Genomic DNA, 12105 nt, shown 5'->3' on the forward strand with positions numbered 1-12105 from the left:
AAAGGAAGGAAAATCATGGATCACCTCAAAAGTAGCAGATTTTAAAGGCTTAAGTCTAAGTAGAAGTAGCTCTATTTATAGCCTGATTCTGTATTTCTATTAGTAGGATCTTTCAGATGGTGAACAAAGTATTTTTCTAGTCTTCTCTAGTCCTGTCCTGCAAGAGTTGGGATTTCTCTTTTTCCCCTTGCTTCTCCTGATAGCGTGGTCTCTGTGAAGCTCATGCAGCAGGACCCGGTGCTGCTCACGACCCAAGCACTACTCTAGGCTGAGCCATGTGAGGCGCTCGAGGCGTTCTTGCTGACACTCTGACCCTCTGGAAGTGCCGAAGGCACGAGAGATCTTGGTTTACAATGCTGCTTGTGGTACCACTGGCAGAAGTTTACAGCCTGACTATAAAACAAGGATTTTGTTCTGCTTTTTCTCCAGTTCCAGATATACCTTTGTCATAGCTTAATTGCATGTCAAATGTAACTTCGTATTTTTATGCATACACCTCTGTTGCTTACTTGTCATTTGTCTGCTGCCCAGTATGAAACTGTAATGCATGTACTTTGCAGGCGGTGCTGTGTAATGTATGTGAAGTGGCACTGCCTAGTCCTTGACTAACGGTTAGTCTTTGTGAAGTGTTGCAGTAGCGGTGACGGCAAAATGCATCCGATGGGTTGCACTATCTGACTGCTGGTGTCTGTCTGGAGTGATGTGAAGCTGATTCAGCTTCCTGTATACAAATTTATTACAGTTTCTCTTTCATAAATCTCCTGAAATAGCTCGTAGCGGGATAAGCTTTATTTCGGACCATTCAATCAACAGTATTGTGATGTGTATGCGTACGTTCTCCTCAGCTGTGTGGTTTGCCTACGAGAAAACTGGTTTATTTATGTATCACTTGCATCTACAATTGGCATGAGCCATTTGTTTGTTCTTCTGGTTTTATTTTTGTATCTCTTGGGTCTTTATGTTCTAAATGAAACTAAACAGCCAGAGCCCTACTCAGGCAGAAGCTTTGGGTAACAATTTTTCTTCCAGTTGAGGAGACGGTGACAGAACAGTTGCTATCTCTCTTTTTGCAGTGCTGTAGAGATGCAACAAAATGCTACAACTCCCAGAAGGGTGTTACTGGAAGATACTAAAAACCAATAACATGGCAGAAAAGTGTAAGTGCAGCCACAGAACTAGCGTGTCAACTGATCTCAGTTTGACAGGCAAATTGGTATTTTTTTATGACTTGTCTGAATCTGAATCTTAACGTTTTACTGTGTCTTCCAGAGGAGAGGATGAAATGGGGGCATTTTCTTCTGCAAAGCCTCTGTTTTATTGGATTTTACTTTTTTTTGTGTAGATGGCTGGGGAGTTTCTGCAGTTTGGTGGAATGCATGCAATCAAGGTGCATGTGTGGAGCAAGTGTTTATGAATTAGACTTTTTTTTAATTCCCCCTCCTCTCCTCAAATCCTCCTTTTTTGGCCTGATTGTGAGCACTGTAAATAGAGGTACTGAGTGCAGCCTGCTGGAGCTGAGGCCGCTTGTCTGAAGTGAAGATACGGCCGCTGAATCTGAGTGAGCATGTGGGTTGGCAAGGCGTTAGTGTCACTGTGTACTTCACCTCTTTGGTGGATGAAGAGGGCTTCGCTTTCCTTTCAATCCCACGCTGTGTATTAACAATTTTAAGTCCTACAAGCAAATTGCCAGGAGAGAGCGCAGAGAGTGAAATGACTACTGCAACAACTGGACATTGCAATGTTTAGTTTAAATTTCCTAGCGTTTCAGACTGGTTTATTCCTTTGTACGGCTTCAACTTTGGAAAATACAGAGCAGCTGGATTCCTACAGGTAGTCTGAAATAAGAAAAACTTCCAAGACATTCAAAGTAAGTGCTGCTTGCAAAAGAGCGAAAGTCTTAGAGAGTGTTCCTGAACCAGGAACCTAATCTTAGGAGTTAGGGATTATTTTAAAATCTTTCATTTGTGTCTTGAGACCTGTTAAAAATTATAACATTTCAAGAAGTGCTTGGCCAGCTCTCCCTCATAGTTCAGACCTCAAGGATAATGCTGCTGCTTTTATTTTCCAGGCCAGACTGTGTAACATTCCATGGGTTCATAATGTATTTATCAGTGTAATGATCTGTGCAATAATTTAACGAGTGTAGGTAAAACCTTTGTTGTTTAATCCGGGATACATTTAAAGATACAGTGGTCCTCTTGAAGAATAGCAGTCTACCAAGGTATTTCAGTTCTCACTTTGGCAATACTTAAGTTTCAGTAACCCTGTTCAGAAAGGCTTGAGCAATCAGTGACTTAAACAGAAATCAAGAAACATTTTGATGTCCATTATTAGAGTTTGATTGTAATGGCTTAGTGACCTCTAGTTGTAGAGCCCTCTTTCATTTTCATGCCAGCAGAAACTTGGTCAGTATGGAGTACTGTATCTTTAATTTTCCTGATGTGTTTTTTGTGAAGTTCACAGGAATGGCAATTTCAGTGAACACTATTCATTGTTCTGTAGAGTGGTACCGGACTTGAACTGCAGTGTCATCTTCTAAAGAGCATTATAATAAAGCAAAGAGATATGGAGCAGAATGGTGTTTAGCCCTTTTTCAGGAGACTTCAGTTAATTTTAAACCTGTGTGCATTAGTATAGCTTGTGTGGCCTTTTGAATGAAGGAAGTTCTTGGTATGGTTAGCATCACAGAGTAAACTCAAAATGGGATGCTTCATAATTAAGGAAGTAGGAAAGTACAATGTGAGTATGAAATTCTCATGTTGGAGGAGAGTAACTGACATTAACGGCATGAACGTATGTCCTGATGTGCTGCTGTCATGCATATTCATCACTGCCAGTAATGAGGGAGAAAGGAAGCTGCCAGTGTTGATGACAGAGCCAAAACCGGGTGTATCATCTTTATATTTCGTTGGATTTTCATCGTCTAACTTTAAATGCTAATTTGAGATCTATTTGAATTGGGAGCAGTTTTAAGACAACATTGGTTGCCTCCTTTATTTAAAGAGAACTATATAACAGAAATTGAAGTGGTAGCAAATAGATTTCTGTACTCTGAGATTTTTATTAGCTTGTTTACAAAGGGACTTATCACAGGAGAACAAGGTAACTTCTAAAGCAGTTTTCCTTTCCAAGAAGCGAGATTCCTCTGACTAATCCTTCAGCTGGTGGTGATGCTTCACATTCAGATTTCAGTTTGCTTCACTAGCCAAACAGCCATGTGAGTACTTTAGGTGATTGATGACTGCACTGAGCTTTATGTAAATTTAAAATATCTTTTATTATGTTCTTGGACAGCAAGACTGAATCCTACTTGCCTTGTAGAAGTAATTTATTGATTCTTACACAGAAAAGTGGACATTTGGGTTTGGTAATGTCACTGGTATTACTCCACTGATATGCTGTGTCTGTTCTTGCCGTAATGTCCTGCATTAAGGGCTGCTCTGTGAGTTGGATGCAAAGTTTTCAGCTGGGATTACTTCAAGTAAACAGGATATGCTGGTTCTGGAGGGAAGTTTTTGGCCCTCTGTTCTGACAGCATATGGAGGCCAATGACCTAGAAACACACAAAACACCACAGAAAGCAGTAATGTGTATTCTGAACTTCAAGCTGAGCACAATCAGCAAAAGCTGGTAGAAAAAGCGGAGTCTGTAGACCAGAAAATACCATATTGACCTGAGGGAGAACGGATCACTACTACAGTTACCATGTCCAACTCCTTTCTGCTGGGTAAACGTTTCTTTGTCCCTTCACAGCTGTCGTCTTTGCGTTCTGATCCCAGCAACATGAGCGAGTTCAGTTTAAGCTGTTGCCATTATATAGTTACATGTGCTCTCATAGAAGATGCAGGCTCAGAAGATGACTGACTGGGTTTCCTGGGGTTCACAACTCACTGATTTTCAGGAACCAAACATTTGTGCCCTCTGAGGTGTCCGAGCAGGCACGGGCATGTGTCCTGGTTTCCCTTCTCGTGTGCTCTACCTATTCCAGTCGAGTCTTGGCCTCTTTTGCAACACCCTTTTGGCGCTCTCAGGAGCTGGCTGACCACCATTACCTCCCTGGAACTCCACGGGCTTAGACCAGTACACAGGTACCCCAGTACGAAACAGGCATCGGGACAGGTTGAAGGCTGTTCACCTCTCCACTGCTTTGACAAAGGTTTGCAGGATGTGACCATTGGGTAAAAACTGAAAGTCCCGTAAGGAAAGTGAAGGGGAGCTGGGTTGTCCTGTTGGGAAGCTGTAAAACCCAAAGCTCTGACATAAGTGCAGTGTGATCATTCATCATCTGCGAAGTCACTGATTTGCAAGGAGGCCAAGACACGTTGGCTGTCTGTCTTGCCTCCAGCTGTTTCTGCTCTGTCAGCAAGAAGCTGCATCTCATCAGTAATGCAGGAAAAGAAAGGTTACCCTCCTCTTCCGAGCGAGTCGCTGTTTGTTTTAGGCGAGATGAAACCACCACGTTTTTCTATCCTCAAATGATGCTTTGCCTCCGCTCTCTGAATTTCACCAACACTGCCACAACGGCAACGTTTAAACTGGCTAGAAATGGAAAAGATGAAATAAATACTGAAAAGACCTAGAAGAAGCCTGCTTGTACTTGCAGTCGCTGAGGGAAAGTGGGAGAGACTGAGTCTCTCTGGCGGGGCTGGTTACAAGGACTGCCAAGAATACAGTTGTGTTGCACCTCACCAGGATCGTGATCGCTGCTCAAGCAGGAAAATCCAGTGCTATCAGCTCTTCAGTTTGTAAACCGGTTTTTGTCTTTCCCTTTAAGCTCTGCTAAAGCATGCTCCCACTGAAAGGCTGTTCGGCATTGCTGAGGCTGTTGAATTTTACGAAGGATAAATCGGCCTCTGCCAGGAAATACAGAAAGGCTGGAGTGTGTCTTTATGAAAAAAAACTTCGCCATTTCTGGTTGAAGTGCTACTGCTTAATATCAGCAGTTCTTCACTGGATTGCTCAAGTTGCTTAAATACAACTGTTTGACTACCTAGGGCAAAAATCACTTGGATATCCATTCTTTTTCCTACTCTGCTGACGTGGATGGTTAACGTATGTAAATTGACGTGCCACACTATGTAAAGGCTGTTGTGATCAAGGTCAAACTAGGAATTTTCTTCTTTACAGAAACCTTTCCGTGTGTTGTTATTGCATAGAAGCTTGTTACAGTTCAAGTGAATTGCTATTTTAACTTTGTGTTCACAAATTTCCTATTGACTCCAGCCATCAGCTGTCACTTTTGGGATGTATTTCAGTGCAGTACACTGGACTTACAAATTCAGTCCACCTAGACAGGGCTTAACCATTCAGATTTCAGTGTTACTGCGACACAGGCAAGAATAGAGTGAATCTGAATCTGCAACTGCTTCTAAGTCTCTTAAACTTCTTGCCTACACCAAGGTGTGTCTCTAAGCTGCTCATAGAACTTGGTATGGAGCACAAAGCACGTCAAAGAAGTGGAATAAATACTTCTTGTGTAACCTAGGCTGCTAGTGATATCCCAGCTAGTTAAATTAAACCTCTGCAGAATGGACTTACCTGTCTCCATGCCCGTTAAATGCCTGTCCTCTCTGTGTGGTGGTGATGAAGGGCTTTTTTTCATCTGTAAAAGGCCTCGAGTACCCTGGGCTCTGCCAGTGCTGGAGTCCAGCGGCTCACCTGCCTTTCTCCGTTCGTGACCCATCTCCTTCCAGAACCCACGAGGCATCGGAGGTGAAACGGCTCGGCTGTGCTTGGTCCCTGCTGCCAGTGGAACAGGAGCTGTGACAAGAAAAGGAAGGTGACTGTGTTCAGATGAATTATGTCTGAATACCAGTGCCAGCGGGAAACGCTCGTGCTGTGAGTAGTTGCCGCATGGCACTGGCTCAGGACCAGTAAATCTTCCTTGGGCTGTTGTCCGTTTCCTTGTGTAGTCTTAACGCAAGCTAGGCTCTGCAGGGTGCGTTCCTTGGGCTGAAACTCCTCCGGGTCAGTCCCAGTACAAACCCTCTCTTGCACTGGTTGTGATGGAGGGCTGAGGCAACATACCAGCTCACATGGAAGATGCTGCTTGTGGTCAGAGGGACGCTGCTGGTGAAAAGCCTCACTTCTCCTTCCTTCCTCTAGAGGGGATTGTGTTCCTGTGCATGGCTGTTGAAGGAACCTGGCTTAAATGAAGTTGGAATAGCTGGATGCAGGCTTAGAAATGTGTTCCTGCTGGTGTATCTGCTTATCCGCAGCCCCCATCCTCTCCTCTGCCTTTGACTTTCATGCTGTGTTAAGCCCACACCATGCGAATTCCTCTCCCCCAACCACACAGACGTACTCCTTTGATTTCACTTGCTACCTTACGATTTTGGCTCTGGCTGAGTGCACCAGGCTGGATGGAGGCAGTTTAAAACTCAAGCTGTAATAAATACCAGGTTCTAGGCTGATATGCTAAGCCCTGTTATCCTGGCTTTTTTCTGTTAAACCGGTGTAACAGCCCTTTCTTTACAACAAGGAAGCAGCGGACTCGTGGTATGGAGCTGGGACAGGACAGAACTGTCCTCTCCATCACTCCTGATACACGTGTGGCTGAGAAATAGCCAACAAACAGTTCTCTTGTGATAGGATTACACTTATCCTGCCAGGAGCCGTTCTGTGGCTGTGTTCAGTGAAGGCTAGTTGTAACAAAATTAGCACATTCCCATTATAGCACGAGACTGAAGACTTTCCCACCGCTGAAGCTTGAGGGTTTCTCCTCTGGGAGAAATGTGGGTCTGAGATTGGGCACCGTGTGTACTGTGCAGCATCTGACGTGGCCCGAACCCAGGTTGGGGTTTCCAGGTTTCCAGTCTGCTCCATACTGGGAAGCTTTTGTGGAGCTGGAGCAGGGACCGGGAATTCTCCATGTCCCCATCGGAGCAGTCTGCAACTCCTGACTTTGATCTTAAAAAACACATTGAAGAGCCTCACCCTTAGTTAGCATGAATGGAGGGAATTGAACTCATCTTGGCCTGCTTCAAAGTCTCACACCCAAGCACTGGTATGGGAACTGAAAGTTAAGGACTATTGAAAGTTTTTAATGTTTCTTCTAATAGCTGTTGAGGAATGGGGAAGTGAAGATGACGCAGGTTCCGTGTCTTGTTGCAGAAGAGTGTTTCTTTTGTTGTTGTTCTTTGTTTCTTTTTTTTTTTCCCAATGAAAACTTTTATTAGTTCGCTATGAAGGTGAGAATTTGGTGATGTTTTCATTAAAGCTGCAGGTCCTGAAGCAAAGCAGTTGTGGGAAAATTTCATTTTTCAGGGTTTTGGTGTTGGTGGGTTTTTTTTGTTTTGTTTTGGGTTTTTTTTTGCAAGCTAAAGTACTATACTTTGTAGTTTTGGAGAACTGTGACTAAGCTGTAATTGTTTAAAATTTGAAGGGAAACAAAGATGCCCCTATTTGCTATTTTGAGGCCAGCCAGATTATTTTGACTTACATTTGACTGCTTGGGTTTAGCAGTTCTTCTTTTCTGTGGAAAGAAGCAATATATATTGCTCTTACATCCAAATTTATTTTCTGGAACAAAATGAAGGACACTCAATGACATGAGAGCTCCAGCTTTGATTTATAACTGGCTAATAAGAAATTGCTGAATAATGTGCTCATTTTCTGCCACTCGAAAGTAATAAATCTTCCCAAACTTCTCAGGCTCTAAGGACGCTGCTGTCCAGTCTCATTATCGGCTTCCAACACAGAAACGAAGGAGTCTCCATGGTGCAACACACTTCCCTGGTGCATAGCGATCTCAAGGCTGGCTTTAATGCTACGACACCATTCCCCTGAGTGCTGATGAGAGATCTCCACGCAAGGTGCCCCCAGTATTGCTGATCTGCTATTTTAACTGTTTTTCTATCGAGGTGTTTGCTGTGAGGTGGCCTCCAGAATTTGTTGTGGCACTAACATCAATGAGTCAAGCAGCAAATATCCTCAGGAGTGGATTGTGAGCTTTACAGCCAGATATAAACTTCTTTTCTGAAAGCAGCCGGGAGAGCCTGGCTCCCAAACAATGCTCTGCTGCCCAGCCCAGCTGGCAGGGCTCCAGCCCAGGTGAACACACCTTGCTGGGGACAAGGATTTGCCCCTGGGGACAATGGTCTCTGGCAAGAAAAGCTCGCTGTCAGCTAGCGTGGGGTAGTCTTTCTGGCTCAGAGAAAACGCAGACCCTGCAAAATCCGGGATTTTATTGTGTTGTTGTTGGCTGTGAACTCCTTTTCCTTTTTTTTTTTTTCCTGTCTTTTTTTTTTTTTCTTTTGCTAAGCTGAATCAAAATCAGTGTATGGGGTGAGAAGCAGTGGCCGATCGCCAGCTGCAGACTGCTGGCATTGTATGTGCCAGCTTGAAGCAGGAAAAATCTGAATCTCAACCTGCTGCCAGGCTCTCCTGCTCTGCATGCGAGATTTCTGAAGCTCTCTGCTTGAAATGCAGAGCCTGAGCTGCCATGGGGAGGACAAAATTTAGGCGAAGGACTAAGACAAACTTTGCAGTCATTGACAAGGATGACTGTGACAGTTCGTGGTGTCCTCTGTGCTCAGTCCTGACTTGCTGCTACAGAAAAGGAGTGCTTTACAAATAGTTCTTTTATCTTTTGTCAACTTGTGCATTTATTATTTAAAAACAAACTCATCTAATTCCTTCCTGTCTTTTCCTTAGCCCTGCTTGGGAAAAAAATTAAGAAAAAGAAAAACCGGCGGGTGCTAAACCTTCTACTTGACATTGTAACAATGTTGGGAGCTGAAATCCAAAATACTGGGTTGTACCCAGAGGTGCCTCTATCTTTTCTGAACACTTAATGAGTCAAACTACTAACTAATCTATTGAAACAGGAAAATTCAGACACTGCAGTTCCTCTGGAGAGGAGACCTAGATGAAGTGACTCTGCAGCGCTGTATGCATATTCATTGTAGCCTTGGACTCCAAAGCCATACTATGAATAGCACTTTTCATCTGTGGATCCAGCTGACAACTAATTAAATCTAACTAATCCCTGCATGTATGGGGAGTGGGGGAGACTATCTAGGGACTGTTTTTCCCAGCCTTGAAACGCTGTCACCTCCAGGATGTAGTTACAGCAGCTCGCTCGGTTTGTCTTCCCTTTAGTGACACAAAATGCTTTGGGGGAAAGGTGTCAGATCTGCAAAGGACACTCCTGAGGTTAAATAAGAACTCGACGCTGTGAGCATGGGGCATGCCTGGCTTTGATTTAACATCCCTTTTCTCCTCAATTGATGAGATGCTCTTCCTCCTAAATGCCAGTGTAAAAAAAAAACCAAAACAAAACAAAACAGGGTCATGATATTGAGACTGCTGTGCTGATGGAGAGTGGAAGTTCCTCCAGGCCTGGATCCTTGCTCTGATGTGGACCAGGAGCAGATGCCAGGGAAAGAGAATAAGAAACGGTGAGTAACCTCTCCACTAAAGTAGTCTTGTAGCTTCCAGCAATGATGACCAAAGTAAGCACCTAGATTACTGTGTTCAATACCAAGACCTGTCCTGCATGAATTTACCTAATCCCTTTTTTAACCCATTTAGATTTTGTGGCTTAATATCCAGTGATAAATTGCACAATTTAATTTTATGCTGGTGAAGGGGAAAAAAACCCCTATAGTTTGTCTCAAGCCTGCTGACTCATTTCATGAGCTTGGCCCTGGTCCTTGTTGGGGGAACAATCAGCTTCTCTGTAACAGTTGTAATTTTCCAGCGGACCTCTGTCCTCTCATGAGAAGTTTTAGTCCATCTAGCTGCCTGTCATCCCCACAGGCAACTTTCTGAGCACGGCTCTGCCATCCTCAGCAGACCTGGATATCACCGGCTGCAGTGCCCTCGCTCTGCTCTCTTGACTGGGTGCTCTCAGGGCTTGAGAAGGGGAGATAATATATTTTTAGTAGCTTCTCTTCCTTGTTTTTGTGGCTTAAGTAGAAACGTTAATGTCTAATTTAAAGGGTACGTTTTACAAGGTTATTTATGGAAGCAATAAGCCTTTTTCCTGCTGTGTTTTTCGTGAAAGAAGCTGGCAAGAGCTGAAATCCTTTACCTTGTTATAGTAACAGCAAAATATTCACTCTCAGAATCTGAGCTTCACTTGAAATAGTCGGTTGTTTTTTTTTGGTTTGTTTGTTTTTTTAAGGAAGACATTTAATATCCAATGAACAAAACAGCAGCAGTTTCTCCCTAGTTGAAGGGAAGAATACCTGTCCCAGAAAGAAAGCAGAGGGGGAATGCCTGGTCTCTGGTACACCTCCACAGTGAAAGGACACAGTCATGGCATCGGCCAGAGCAGCAGGCGAATCCTCTCAACCCATTACGCTCATAACAAGGTGACATTAACCTTACGTCATTCTGCTTTTAGCTCTGTGCTATCGTTTCTACCGTCGAAAGCAGCCCTGCGCACGCAGCGGGTGCAGGCAAGCAGCTGCCTACAGGTGCCGTTGTTTGGCAAACTCCGAATTAACCACGAGCCAGGAGAAAAGGACGGAGCCTGCGGTGACTCCGCAGGCTGGATGGCTCGGGGAATGATGGATGGGAGTCAGACTTCAGCTCTCAGGACGAACACAGTGCCCCGCTGTGTGCGGGCAGGCTGCAGGAGCCGGCTGCCTGTGCTGTGGTGGGGGGAATGGTGGGACGGGCAGGTTTTGGGGAGTTCTCCCCATGTCACGCGTTCACCTTATAAATGAAAGATGCTGCAGCGGTGGGTAGGGACAAGCCCTGGGAGCACCTGAAAGGGTCTTTTGCCGAGGCTGGCACGGACACACCGGCATCAGCGATGTTGGAGGAGACATTCTGAGAGCTGCCACCTCAGCCTGCCCTGCGCACAAGGGGAGCCTGTTTTCCTGCATTTACGGCACGGCGTGATCAGCAGGACGTGGGAATGAGTACGCTCCGGCAGAGCCTGGATAGAAGGAGCCTTGTTGGTGCAGCCCATCGCTGCAGCTCTCCACGCAGCCGCTGTTTGACTTGGACAGGAGCACGGAGACTGAGATTTGTCCGGTCCCACTAGCTACACCTCTGCTGCTCCTTCATCAGCAGAGAGCCAGCAATAATGCTGACCAGAGAAAGACCAGCGTATGTCCAGCTACAGCGGTGCCTTGACCCTGTGTCGCCCATTCCTTCTTGCTCTGCCCCATCTCTGCATGTGCAGAAACATCTTCTCCCACCTTCCCTCCCTCCACCCAGACTATGCTTTGTACTTGGCTATCGGTAGATGGGCAATGCACACCTGGAATGCTTGCACAGGAGAACTGATGTCTCTCGTGGTGTTCCTCACCTGGACAGGACAGGCACCTGACGGTTCCCTCCATGGGAAGGCCTGTGCTTGCATCCCGATCAACAGAAAGGATACGAACGCAGTGGAATGACTCATGCAAATCAGTGAAAACCTGATGTAGGGGTCTCTCACGGGGCAGAAAACCTAGCGGGTATCAGATAAAGTCAGCCAAATTCTCAGCCTTCCAAGCAGGGAGAAGGTGGCTGCCAGACGGGAGATAACAGCACCTACAGCCCTCAGCACAGTGATTCTGCAAACTGCACCCCGAGGAACGAGCTGCGTGGAATGTGCTCAGCCCTTGTAAAGCTGTGCCTTGGCACCTACAGAACAGCGGGCACAAGAGCTGGGTCTCTCCTGGGATGGTATGAAAATCCCCTCCTGACCTGGCAAAAATGAGCAGTATTTGCTAGTGACTGTACCCCAGCTGAGCCAGGACGGCAGGCAGTCTAAAAACTGGTCCTCTGTTCGCCTCCCGTCCCACAACCACAGGCAGCGAGCCGTGTTTTAGGACACTGAGCTTTTTCGGGAGTGCCAAGACTGCGTGGTCCCACGCGCCAGCTCGCCGCTCCTCCGGGGCGGGAGGCACACAGCCCTCCCTTTGATTTCGGACCTTAGCCCTGGCCGCTGCGTGCTGTGCTTCTCGAAACGCTAACCTGAGCTTGTTTGATTTAGCGATATGATGGTGCAGGGGGAACGTAAGCCTGGAAGGGTCTGCTTGTGCTGATGGGGATACTGGCTAACTGGCTTCTCGCTGATGAACGGCTGCTAAAGGTGATCTAATTAAAGACAGCATTTAGTTTACTGCTGCTTTATTACGCTTCAGACTGAAGTAGAATCTC

The sequence above is a fragment of the Buteo buteo genome, chromosome 2 (assembly GCF_964188355.1).
Source record: "Buteo buteo chromosome 2, bButBut1.hap1.1, whole genome shotgun sequence".
Lineage (NCBI taxonomy): Eukaryota > Metazoa > Chordata > Aves > Accipitriformes > Accipitridae > Buteo > Buteo buteo.